At 37.6% G+C, this 9,193-nt stretch overlaps 1 long non-coding RNA gene across 1 annotated transcript; it reads right to left on the bottom strand.

Moving 5' to 3' along the window:
* Window positions 1–280: 280 nt before the first annotated feature.
* Window positions 281–9,151, bottom strand: LOC128248527 (uncharacterized). Its single transcript, XR_008264701.1, has 3 exons — window positions 9,062–9,151; window positions 3,194–3,255; window positions 281–541 (listed from the first exon to the last, which is right to left on the bottom strand). It is a non-coding gene; the product is annotated as an uncharacterized LOC128248527 (long non-coding RNA).
* Window positions 9,152–9,193: the final 42 nt, after the last annotated feature.

Raw genomic sequence — 9,193 nt, 5'->3', positions numbered from 1 at the left:
AACTATGATTATCATTTTTGTGCAATGCATCTTAATTAAGCTAACATATCTCCTAATTCATTAAGTGTTAACCATAATCGTTTTCATTGCATATTATTGTAGAGAACCAACTTGAGATGATTCTACCCAGCAAACGTTCCGTAAAGAGTCGGCTCTTCAGTGACAAACAGAAGGTACCTCCGATTAAACTGAGAAACTGAAAGAAGATGAGGGATATACTGAACAAGTTTAGACAATTTTATTAATCCATGAAAGTGTTTTATTTAAAAGTGTGTCTTGAACTAAATTGTTTTGCTAATTATCGTGCAGTTTGTTTTTGATTCTTCTCTATTACGCTTTTCAGAAGTTCAATATTGTTAGAACTTGGTCGTCTAAATTCAAGGTGGCCAGGAAGAGAGAAGTTTCCCGAGCAAAATTGGTCCAGCTATCTTTAGCATGTCTGGATGCTTAAGTATCCATTTCCAGAACAGATAATTTTTGTCGTCTCCATTGCTGGAGAGTGCCTTTTGAATTAATACGGCATGCCGTGTCTGATATAGATCTGATCAAAACACATTTAAAAGTGTAAAATCAATACGCATTTAACCATTATGTCATAAAATAATCGGGAAAAAGAGAGAAGAGAACCACTAGAATGTCAAAAATCAATATTATATGACCGTATGAGAAAAGTACCTTCAAAGTAAAACATCTCAGCAATGCGACATGACTCTTTTACCAAACTAATTCATTTAATACATTATGTAAAATAGACAGTGACCGTAAAAATGACAAACTCATACTTAGTCTGTGGAAGAAAACAAAATATCAGTGAAATTTAGTGTATCCAGATTTTATGATCAAGCTGTATACTATACATACATACATGCATACATAGATATAAATATTTATTTACATACACACGTACCTTTATAAATATATCATCATCATCATCATCATCATCATCATCATCATCATCATCATCATCATCATCGTCGTCATCATCACTATCATCGTCGTCGTCGTCATTTAACGTCCACTCGCCATGCTGGCATGAGTTAGACGGTTTAACTGAGGACTGGCAAACCAGAAGGCTGTACCAAGCTCCAAACTATTCTGGCAAATTTTCTACAGCTGGATGCCCTCCCTAACTCCAACGAGTCCGAGAGTGTAGTGCGTGCTTTTTACGTACTACCGGCACAGCAGCCAGTCAGGTTGCATATATATATTTAATTAATTCAATAATAGGATAAAAATCTTTTGCAAGAATTCTATCAAGTATCTAGCGTGAAAAGCTCATAAGGGAAAAATCCATCATTATCCTTAGAATATATTCATTTATATTTATATAAAGGCATTACTATAGAATAATGCCTCACGCTAATCTACCATAATAAACATACTTTTACCGAACGAGAGGAAAATGCAACTGTCAAAAACTGACCTCTTGAAAACAGACTTAACTATATCTGCTAAATTTGTGACTTTCCGACGCTGGAATATTTCTTTTGGAAATATTCCCTCAAATATTAATATCAACTGCGGCATTTTCCAAGGTGACTTACTTTCACATTTAATTTTCTGGATAGCCCTAATAACCCTCACAAGTGAACTCAATAGAACTTGGTATGGATATAAAATTGGCGACAAGAAAATATGTCATTGATTTTATATGGATGACTTAAATCTCTATGGCAAAGACGCTAATGAGCTTGAAAGACTACTACGCACTTTGAAAGCATTCATTGATGACATTGGGATGGAATTTGGTCTTGATCAATGTGCCAAGGCCACTTTCCGGAAAGGTAAGCTAAAAACCTCACATTCAGTGGTGTTGAATGTTGACACAGACATAAAAGAATTTGAGCAGGAGCAGACTTACAAATACCTGGGAATAAATGAGAGCTCTGGAATCCAACATGAAAGTATGAAAGAAAATATCAGGAAGGGGTATTACAGGAGAGTTTGAGCAGTCCTAAAATCCGAATTAAATGCACGTAACAAGCTGTCAGCTATAAATTCCTTAGTTCCTGATTTTATTTACAGTTTCAATGTGTTGAACCGGAATATGAGCGAAATAACGAAACTCGACAGGATAATCCGTAAGCTGCTGGCTTGCAATAAGATGCACCACCCAAAGGCAGACGCATATCGATTTTACCTACCGAGAGCTCAAGCAGGTCGAGGCTTGATTCGGTTTGAAATCTCCTACAAAACCATCACAATTCGACTGGCAAATATCTTGAAACGTCTAACGACTGGATGCTAAAGCTCGTTGAAAACCATGAAAGACGTAAGAAGCTTCATTCTGTTAGGAAGGAGAGGAAAAACCGTTCAAGTGAGTTTAAGCATAATACCCAGATCGAACAGCATGACGGAAGTGCAGCAACTATAGTTTCAAAGAATGTGAAATCAATAGCAAAGGAAAATGTGCTTGAACAATTAATTGGTTGATAGGTGGGAACAAAGATCTCTGCATGGCAAATATGTGGCTCGTAGCAAACAAGCTGTTGTAGACCAGAAGTACACCCATAAGTGGGTACAGAGCTCAAGGTTAAAGGCTGAGAGTGAAGGTTTTCTCTTGACTGCCCAAGATCAGTGCTCATTGACCCGGAACTATCATGGCCACGTGTTGAAAATGGTGTAGACCCAAAGTGCCAATGCTGCAACGATGGGATAGAAACAAGGTCTTACCCCCTGTAGAGTACAAATCAAGACATGAACGAGTTGGCCAATATCTACATTGTATAATGTGTCACCATTATAAAATCAAAACTACTGACAAATAATTCAATCACTACCCTGAGGAAGAAAATGTATCTGTTCTTTGGGACTCCCCAGTGTGAACAGATCGGACCATCAAGGGAAATAAACCAGATATTGTTGTGAAAGACACAAGCATGAACGTCTGTTTATTGAATGATATGAACATACCCTGTGACCATAATATCTTGGCAAAAGAATTTGATAAGCTCAGAAAATATCAAGATCTACTAATCGAAATTCAAAAGATGTAGTATCTAAAGACGGTTACAATACCAGTGATTGTAGGAGCGCTTAGAATGATAAAAAAAAAAGGAACTGAAAATTATTTTAGAATAATCCACGCAGGAAGTACAAAAGATTGTCTTAACTGGTATGTCACACGTAGTGAGAAGATCATTGTCGCTGTAAATTTTCTTTCCCTTTCCCCACCTTTATTTTATTTACTTACTTTTCTATTTTCTTATTTTTCATTTTTCTCTCTGTCTTCCCCTTTTTCTCTATCACATGACTCTGTAAATGAACAATCCGGTGTGATTGTTTTAATGACCAACCAATATATACAGTACGTTACTTTACTCTAGGTATCAGGAAGACACACGGCAAGAAATGGAAACAGAATCGAAAGAAGAAGCAAAGGAAAATGATGATGATGATGATGATGATGATGATGATAATAATAATAATAATAATAGCGAATGCACGAAATTAGGACAACGCTAATACAAAAGACGCCATGACAATGTGGTAAGGCTGATCCATTGGGAGCTGCGTGAAAATCACGGCCTACAAAGTGCAAAAATATCGTATGATCAAAGTCCAGAAGAAGTCAACGAAAATGAGAATTGCAAAATCGTGTGGGATGCAGTCATCCAATGCCATCACCCTACCAGAGATGGGAAACCAGACATTGTTGTGGCGAATAAAAAACAAAGAACATGTGTGATAATCGACATAGCATGCCCCGGTTACGACAGGGTCAATGTGAAAGAAGAGGAAGAAATAAACAGCTATGGCGATTTGAAATGGAAAATACGAAGGTTGTGGTCATTGAAGAGAGTAGACGTGATACCAATGGTGCACGTGGTAGTATCATCACTCAACTACCATCATAGCTACAAAAGATTGATGCAAGTGTGAAGGTAGAACACCTACAAAAATTATCATTGCTTGGAAGTCGAAGAATTTCTTCGCAGGGTTCTTGAAGCATGGCCAATAAATATGTGTCACCTTAGACTGCTGGCTGTGGGCAGCTGACACTTTCCATCACATCGAGCAAAATGAGCTGTGAGTTTTCATATATTGATGATGTTGATGATGATGATGATAATGATGATGATGATGATGATGATGATGATGATAATAATAATAATAATAATACTAATAATAATAATGATACTACTACTACTACTACTACTACTACTACTACTACTACTACTACTACTACTACTACTACTAATAATAATAATAATAATAATAATGATAATGATGATGAGGATGATGATAATAATAATATTGATAAGTACCCTGATGCAGTACCAGGCAGTGGCTCTCATGGCTTCTGATCAGAACTGATTGGAAGTGTTATCATGTACATGATTTTTGTCGGTTTAAAAGATGGGCTACAGCAAATACTCTGCTTAATACCACACATTTGCCTGTCTGTTGCTTGACCTTCACCAGTTGAGCATGTCCCTTGGTGGCTAACAATATGTACATCTCTGATCACCAATAAGAATAGTGGGATGCATCATGTGTGGAGATGGCTGCTCCTGGAAACCCCACAAAACACTGTCACCTGACCATTAAAGAAAGCGCCCTTACCTCAACCTCCTCAGTCAACAAATTTGCTAGAGGGCAGCACTTTCATTTCCCTTTCCTCTCCAAGCGAAACTGAAAAAATTGATGAGGGTTTGACCAAAGTGAAAGATGTGTGTCTTTAATCCTTTCAATTTGGTTCACCAAACAACCTGTTTTGTTTAAGATCATCAGTTAGATAAATACTTCCTCTCTTTCCCTGCCAGATGAAGGAGGCGGGAGTACTGTCTTCAAAATGGGCTCAGCCGATAGCGGAATCTATCATACACACGATAACAGATGTTCAGCATAATTCCACAGATCTTGCAGAGGAGGAGTACGTACTGAGAAGACCATCGATCTGTGCGAATCTAAGGCTGTAGGGGAACGACGGTGTTCATGCGCTGGTACTGTCTATCTCGAACCGGCAATAATCCGGGTAGCACTCAGGCCAGAGATTTCTGCAAATTGTCCTTGCTCCTCACCCCAACCAGCCCGATAATGCTCGGGAACAGACCAGCCTGTTGATTTTCGTCGGCGCCCAGAGTCTCTCTATAAACGTTGATCCTGCACGCTACTAATACCGTATAGAACAACGAAGTTGATTTTCGCTCAGTGGGTTGTGCGACTGCCTAAAGTCTGTGATCGCCTGTCAACGATTTTGGAGCCTTTACACTTGATCCATGACTACAGCTCATCAAAGAATCAACTGTGGATGGGGTAGTTTTACAAGCTGACTACACCTGCTCACCGTGAAGTAAAAGCTGGAAATGTCGAAGGCTCGGCGTATGTCCGCTCATCATCACCAACCGCATGTCCAGTTTCTCCACACAACTAATTTTGAAAACGCGCACGCATATCCATCCATCCATCCATCCATCTATCCATCCGTCTGTCTGTGTGTCTGTGTGTCTGTCTGTCTGCCTGCCTGCCTGCCTGCCTGCCTGCCTGCCTGTCTGTCTGCCGATTTATGTATTAGCTTTATATAGAATCTGGTTATATTCACCATTGCAGAATATCTGTAAAATGCTGTTATATCGTTCTCTAGTTACGTGTATATATATATATATACAAACACACACACACATATGTATATGAAATACATACATTTGCACATACACACACACACACATACACGCATTCGCTCACTAAACGTGTTGTCAAATTCTGATCCATATATAAATATATAAATATATAGTTATGTGTGTGTGTGTGTGTTTATGTGTTTGCTAATACGAAAGGGGTAATTCTTGCTCATTTAAACCATTAGAATCATTGATACAGTTGTTAGGAACAACATGGCAGTTCTGCTTGCAATCCACAGGCTATAATTATATGCAATTGTACAAATTGAAAGCATACCCTCTAGGGTACTTGACATCAAACAAACAGATATTCCTCTAAGATCAGAGGCTCCATAATTAGGAATAAGAAACTGAGATATTTCACGTCAAGTTTTTCATATAATTTTATTGTTTCTCATTAAATCTGCGGTAAGTATTCCTAGAATATAATTCATTATAGTAAATAGTTTATTTATACAAACACACAAACAAGCAAACAAACACACACACAACACAACACACACACTCATAGATGCACATAGATACCTGCATCGTGTGCATCTGTGTCCATCTGGGTGCATTTGTGTGCACTTGTGTGCATTTCTGTGTGAAAATATTTTATAGCAACCAAGAATAATTGTGTCTCTTGTAAATAAATTATTCCTAGTATATGTATTAGTATTTGAAGCTAACTAGGTAGAACACATTGATTCATGTGTTTGAACGTATAAATGTATGAGAGCTGTGTGTAAGTGTACCTGTGTTTGAAGATGCAGTTATTGCTGAGACCAAAGAACAAATTCCCAGCAAGAACTACTATATAAAACCTTCTGCAAGGCTGGAGTAGAGATTGATGCACCTAGCTTGGTGTAATGGCTGAATAAAGACGAGATAGAACGTGCGCTACAGTGTGAGGCCAAATAATACGGACATTCCGTAATAGTTTCAATACTGGAAGGAGCGGTACGGGCATATGGCATAGTGGTTAAGAGCACGGCCTACTAACGCCAAGATTCCGAGTTCGATTCCAGGCAGTGACCTGAATAATAATAATAATAATAATAATAATAATAATAATAATAATAATAATAATAATAATAGCATCAAAAAATACCTTGGGAATGAGAACTCAAGTTCTAAATTTTCCCAAGACACCTGATGAAGGCTGGAGGGTATATCAGCCGAAAGATCAGGACAAATATCCGTCAAATGTAAATAATGTACATAATTCCCCATCTCTTAAATATAGAAGGGTCGGAATATGTCGAAATCTTTATAGGGCAAACTCGATAGCTAAAGAAGAATACTTTGCACTATATTCCAAACCGGTTACTTTCCGTTTCCAGACCACAATTAGTACAGTTCCAGAAATGTTTACGAAGCACTTCGTGCTTAGTCTTAGACACTCGTGATTATGAACCCTGTTACTCGATCGTCGGAATCGATCGTCTGCATCTGACCAATTTGTGTTAAATATTCGGTCCAAGAACAAACCTTCGTTTAAAATATGGTAGGGCAGTCAACCCCATTGAAAAAGCAAAGAAAAAGAGTTAGAAGGTTCATAATCATGTAGAAAACGACGTCAGAGAGGTTGGCACTAACGTGACAGGATAACAGAGTGGATTCGCATATCAAAATATCTTTCACATTCCTAGGCGAAACATATTCGGAAGAGAATTTTATTATTATCATTGTGATTGAAGGTGGTGAGCTGGTAGAATCATTTGTACGCCGCACAAAAATGTAGCTCGTCCGTTTTCAAATTCCGCTGTGGAGGAAATAAGTACCAGTTGAGTATTGGTAGCGATATAATCTATCTTTCCAAAAGTCAGTCGTTGTGCCAATAGAAGAAAGGATTTTTTTATTGATGCTGCTGTTTAAGGTGGGAGTCATTGTTTTATATTATTTTATAATTCTCGCGCGTCTAATTATCTTTTAAATTTATGTATACTAGAATGTTCTCACACTTCCGTTTATTATTATATTGCCGTGTCCAACGCCAGACGTATTCTAAACCCAATGTTTTCCGACGTTGATTGTATTTTATTACACTTCATTGTCGAATTATGGCGCGACAGAATCAGCCTAGTTTTTGGGATCGAAGATTGAAAACTAATTGATTCTCGTGTGCCTAAATCATAAATTATCAATGGTATAGAGCGAGTAAAATCGTTAGCGTGCTTTCTGACTCTTTCAATTCACGCCAGGATAATAATAATAATGATAATAATAATAATAATAATAATAATAATAATAATAATAATAATAATAATAATAACAACAATAACAACAACAATAATGATGACCACTCAGAGAACGCAAACCCCCACCAAGGCAACACCAACGTCCTCTCAACGATGAGCCAAAGATGAAAAAGAAGTATAATAATAATAATAATAATAATAATAATAATAATAATAATAATAATAATAATAATAATAATAATAATAAGAAGAAGAAGAAGAAGAAGAAGAAGAAGAAGAAGAAGAAGAAGAAGAAGAATTCCAGTAATTGTAGGGGTATTCGGAGCACTTACCACCAGGTTCGAGAAATATGTCGGAGAGAGATTGGAATTGACATGAGGGCGGAGCAGGCCCAAAAAACTGCTCCATTGGGAAAAGCTAGGATTTTGTAATTGGTGCTTGGGTGATCAACGTCATACACGATAAGTTTACATCGAAATACCAAAGCTTATAACTTCCTGAAAGGAACCCTGTGAGACCTCTGAGAACAGGTTGATGTTCACTCTTACAGAATCAACCAGAGCAAGTCAGATCGAAAGCTATTGATGTAATGCCAGTCACTGGCTCACATGGACCTGATCTTAACCGATTGGGACTGTTTATCATGTACATGCTTTGTCTTCGTGTGAACGATAGACTACAGCAAATATTCTGTTCAATGCCACAGATTCGCTTGTTAGTTGCTTGGCCTTAACCAGTTGAGCATATCTCTTAGTGGCTGACGGCATGTGCATCTCTGATCATAAGCAGAAGCAGTGGGGGAGCATCATAGCCATGAGTTGAGAGGAATTTTTGGGGATTTGAATAATTCACCTCTGGAAACATGGGTGTTTCGTTCATCATCCTTAAACAAACCTTATTCAAGGACCTTTTGTTTGGGATAGGCTACTCGACCTGAAGAAAATTCTAACTGGACCCCACCTGCAAGGTCATTCGCTATTCATCTTGATATGAAATCATAATGTCGCGCATATATGGTTGTAATGCAGGTAGTCATGAGGTGTATATTGAGGTTTGTATATTTGTACCCCAGTGTCACATTGATGGCGTCCACTGGTCTTTCAGTGAATAATAATAATGATGTTAGTGATGATACTTTGATACTGCAAAGACAAGTGAAGATACGAATGTAAAGTATAGTATTGACATGTACAATGACGATATTAAATAAAGATGATAGTAGTTATAACAAAAGCAAAAGAATCAAAAACAAACCATATATATATATGCAAGCCACCGACGTGTACAACGATTCTCAGACGCACAGACTCCTCATCTGAAATATAAACTTCTTAGTGGACAGCTAATGTCTGATGTGGTTGTTGAAAACTAATATCATGCTATATA

The sequence above is a fragment of the Octopus bimaculoides genome, chromosome 8 (assembly GCF_001194135.2).
Source record: "Octopus bimaculoides isolate UCB-OBI-ISO-001 chromosome 8, ASM119413v2, whole genome shotgun sequence".
NCBI classification, from domain to species: Eukaryota; Metazoa; Mollusca; class Cephalopoda; order Octopoda; family Octopodidae; genus Octopus; species Octopus bimaculoides.
This window is presented reverse-complemented; position numbering and strand designations above follow the sequence as displayed.